Here is a 4,757-nt window from a genome sequence, read left to right on the forward strand (position 1 = left end):
AGTAGTCTGACATAATATAATTTATGTGAACAGGACTGTCCAGTCGAAAAGAGGACAAACGTTGTGTCTTCGCTAAGACAAAATTAAGCGTCGGCATGAAGTGACGTTTAGTTACTTAGTGGACATTTGCTTTCGCTTACGAAGCTTGTGTATCTTTCTTAACTAGATACGGGGATTCTAACGCGGAGATTACGCGGAGACGGGGTGTCTCCTCTTGAAACTTATAGGGATGCAAACCAAAAATGTTTTTGGATTGACAAGCTATATAACATATGATCAAGATTGTTGAGTGCACAGCATGGTTATTTTTCAGGACCGTCGACTATGCCACAAGCGTCTGAAAAGAAAAAAAAAACAGTGTCAATCAGTTTCTTCACAGCCGCCCGATTGAGATCTAAGTGTTATCCTACCTTTTTCCTCCTCTAAGTTGCCGCTTCGTTGCCGGCTCTGGGTCGTTCCTGCTCAAGGCATTGCGGGTGTCCCGTACCTCGCTAGCGCTCACTGCAGCCGCCTTCGGCCTGGACCTCTAGGCAGAATCCACTAAAGGTTTCAAAATTTTGACTCCGGTGCTAAATAGGAAAAACGTTATTTCTCACTCCAAAGATAGCGTGTACTTGTATGCTACTCCACTACGATTTGACCCCCTGAAAGTTAGGAGCTGATGCAAGTTTGGTGAGCGCTAATTATAGTTACAGGTATAAGTTCCTTTGTTTGTGTGGCACTTTTCTCTCCGTAGGTTTATACTTCGTCTGGTTCACAAGATGAAACGACTGATATCTTGGAAAAGAGTCCATTGAGACTCATTGACTGCGTAATAGCATATGTTGTGCAAATTCTGATGCATTTCTGTGCACACGTCTGATTTTCCATACCTTGTGGGCTACCGTCAATCCTGCTTTTGCGCGCTAATTCGTAGCGTCTAATTAAAGTACTTCTTCCACGGTACAGAAGTTTGAAGACTCTGCACAAAGAGTTGACCCTACGGCTGCGTACACATGCAAGATCGGAGTACGGTAGTTGCTATATATGCGAGCTAGTATATGATATGCTATTCTGGCTGCGAACATCGATTGATGGGTGATCTATAGCCTGAGATCTCATAACTGTTTTGTTTTTTTGTTTTGGAGAGCTCGTTAGTTAGACAAAGCAATTAATCGCTCATTAAGCAACCGGGTTTAGATGAGCGCCTTGTAACGTGCCTGGGTATCAGGACACGCAAGCGAAAGAGATGATCGTAGACGCATCTTTTGATGAGTTTGAAAGACCGTACGAATTCGTGGTCCCAAGTCCTAAGCCTCTATTAGTTGGCATCAACTCATCAATTACCACTCCCTCCGTCTCATAATATAAGAGCGTTTTTTACACGAGGGAGTATCTACTTGCACAACTCTAGTCTAGATATATACGACTGGGGGTCTAGAAGAAGAATATAAATGTTTCGCATCAAATATAAACACTAAATCGCCCCTGGCATTGCGGCCGTACGCATGCAAGATCATCGGGTACGGAGTAGGGTGGTTGCTTATTTTCTGGCTTTTTTGCATCGATCATCATCGATAAGCTAAAGTCTGACCCTAGCTACTCCATGCTTTTTCTGGTCTTATTTCAGCATGTAGCCGATTGTTCTAGCTAGCTACATAACCAGCAGGTTGCGAAAACGATTGCTAGCAACAAATATGTTTAGTTGTCTGCATGTCCTCTTCGTCGCTCGCCAGCTGCATGCTACCGGATCGGACAAGTAGTTGGAGGACAAGGACAAGGCCAAGTTATACTCTAACAGTTATGCTACAACATGTACGGAGCGCCAGTACCTTCCGAGGAAGTCACAAGCACAAGTTATACTAGCGAGCTTATATCTGTAAGCCACCGTCGCATCATCTTCCTTTTTTTAATTAGCAAAAGTACTAGTAGTACAATACAATGTTGAAAATGAAGGAGACACGTTCCGAGGAAGATGAAGGCACGATACATTTTCTCATATATCTCATCATGTCCTAACATATTACAAGACTGTAATTACAGACAACATCCCTCCTCCAGGGGATGGGTAAGCGCCCACAAAGTCACGTGGCGTGGAAAATCACACCGTCTTAATAGGGCACCACACACCTAGGCCCCAGGGGGACGTACACGTACATATGCAGTGTATATACATACGCATATATACGTGTACCGTAGGGAGGTAAAAAAACGTTGAGTCTTATACTTGCTGGGGCGTGTCGTGAGATGGGGTGGCAGGAACGGCGAGGATGGCGTTGCGTCTGCCACGCTCGGAGACGCTGTTCTCGGCAAACTTAATGCCCGCGTTGTGGAGGCCCTTGCTCTTCTCCTCCTCCGTCCACTCGGCGGCATAATATTCCTCCTCGGTGGCACCAGCGGTGGGTGGGAGGAGCATGGATCCCCACTGCGGGAAGTGCACAAGCGCGACAGGGAGGGTGCACGCCATGACCATGATCCCCATGTACTGGAGCCCTTTGCCGGTGGAGTACTGCGACGACGTGAAGAAGAGGAACTGTGTAAGGCCGCCGCCCACATTACCGCCCGCGCCGCTCATGCCGGAGATGAGGCCGAGGGAGCGCCGAGAGACGAAGGGGATGACACCGTAGACGGCACCACACGCTGCCTCGACACAGATAGAGTAGAGGACCATGCATGTGATTGAGGTGGGAAGGGTAGTTGCGCGACCGAGACAGAGGCAGAAGGCTCCGCCGGCGGTCTGGAGGATCCAGATGTTCCAGAGGCGGGCGCGCATGCCGAAGTACCGGGCACCAAGGTCGGAGAGGTAGCCACCCATGGGGCGCGCGAAGACATTGGCCAAGCCAAAGCACGCGGCTATGGTGCCAGCAGCCCGAAGGTCGAGGTGGAAGCTGTCGTAGTAGTACTCGGCGATCACGTTGTTGGTGGTGAGCTCGACGCCCATGCAATAGCCATAGATGAAGACGAAGATCCACGTGCGGTAGTTGGTGACAGCGCCACGCAGAACATTGGAGAACTTATCCTTGTTCATGTCTCCATTCTTCTGCAGGCTCCTCAAGTTGCCATCAGGAAGGTCTTGACCCATGGTGAGCACGAGTAACCCCATCACTACCAACATCATTCCTGGTACGAAGTAGGCGAGGCGCCATGCTGTGAAAGGCGTTGCACCACATGCCAAAATGGCATCGAAGACGAGAGGCATGATGAGTTGTGTGGCACCGCCACCCATGTCTCCCCACCCCGCCGTCAAGCCGCCAACAGTCCCGATGATCTTGCTGTTAAACATGGTGCTCACCCAGTACTGGCATGACACAAAGGTGGCAAGTGAGACTCCAATGAGGAAGCGGATAGTGATGTATCCGCTAGGACCATCGATGACGGACATGCAAAACACCGCTGGTGCCGAGAGCATGACGAGGAATGCACATCCGTATCGCGGGCCTAGAAGATCGCAGATGGCACCCATGGCCAGCCTTGAGAAGATGGCGCCGGATACAGAGGCGACCCCGGCGTTGCCGATGTCGGCTTTTGTGAGGTTGAGGTTGTCGCGAATGATGGGGATGAGCGGCGCGGCAGCGAAGGTGGAGACAACGCAGGTGAAGAAGGACATCCATCCAAGATGGAAGGCGCGCATGTGTGGGTTGCCGAAGGAGAAAATCTTGATGGACTTGGCCTTGTGCTCAGAGTCCACCGGCAGCAAGAAGTTGATGGGCGCTGGGGTGGTGGGAGTGGAGGCGACCTCCATTTCCATATCCTCTTGTGCAGAGGGAGAAAAGCTTCTTCTTCCTTGGTCCTTGGAGCTCTCAGGGCTGCAATGTGCTCTGAGAGACAAGTGCTTAGCTAGCTAACTCTCTACTTTGTAATGGTTGTGTTTGTGCTCGAAACGATGAGAAGGATGCATGTATTTATAGCATGCTTGAACCACTTCAGTTTGGCATATTCTTTGGCATATACTCCAGGCGTTTCCTTTTGTCTAGATCGTTCCAATATTCCATTAATTTTTCTTTGATCTGCTCAAATTAATGCCCACCATTACTCCATTAGTTATATGTTTGACGTTCTCCTCTGTTTCTTAATTTGTGAGATCGTCAAACTAATGAAGAGATTCACAAGGATCGTGCATCTGTCTTGTTGAACTTATCAGGGCTTCCAAGCTACTTATATGCAGTGGCAGGGCATTAACTGTTGCAAGTACGTACAGGAGCGTGCAAAAGAGTTGACACTAGCTGTAGGGTTTATTCGATCTGACTGCAAAACTTGCAGGTTGAGATATTCCGGAAAAGCACTCGATCCTACGCTAAGTACAAATTAACAGTTGACTCTAGGTAGCTGCAGAGCTAGCTGTAGTCTGTAGGTTACAGTATCCCTGATTAATTACTTCTGACACCATAGTTAACGCGTCATTAGGCTGCTAACTGGTACTCTCTCTCTCTCTCTCTCTCTCTCTCTGTGTGTGTGTGTGTGTGTGTGTGTGTGTGTGTGTGTGTGTGTGTGTGTGTTTACTAGCTGCCTATTTTATGGGATAATTTCCAGTGGAAACATTATGAAGAAAGCCAATGAAAATCTGCACAGAACTATCTCTAAAAGCTTTAGGACATTCCACAAAAATACAATATGTTGTTAAGTTCATGTTACATAAACATGTAACGTTTCAAGTTCAAACATAAGACTATTCACAAAAATGTTCAAACTTAAATTAATTTGGGCAGTATGGAAAAAAATCAGTAATGAATAGTGACAAACATGAGTAAATAAAGTAGATGACTATCAATATCCGGTCT

The 4,757-nt window shown here is 47.7% G+C and overlaps 1 pseudogene; it reads right to left on the reverse strand.

The window, feature by feature from the left end:
- Positions 1 to 309: 309 nt before the first annotated feature.
- Positions 310 to 3,727, reverse strand: LOC123140809 (high-affinity nitrate transporter 2.1-like; annotated as a pseudogene).
- Between the last annotated feature and the right edge of the window lie 1,030 nt (positions 3,728 to 4,757).

The sequence above is a fragment of the Triticum aestivum genome, chromosome 6D, assembly GCF_018294505.1.
Source record: "Triticum aestivum cultivar Chinese Spring chromosome 6D, IWGSC CS RefSeq v2.1, whole genome shotgun sequence".
NCBI lineage: Eukaryota > Viridiplantae > Streptophyta > Magnoliopsida > Poales > Poaceae > Triticum > Triticum aestivum.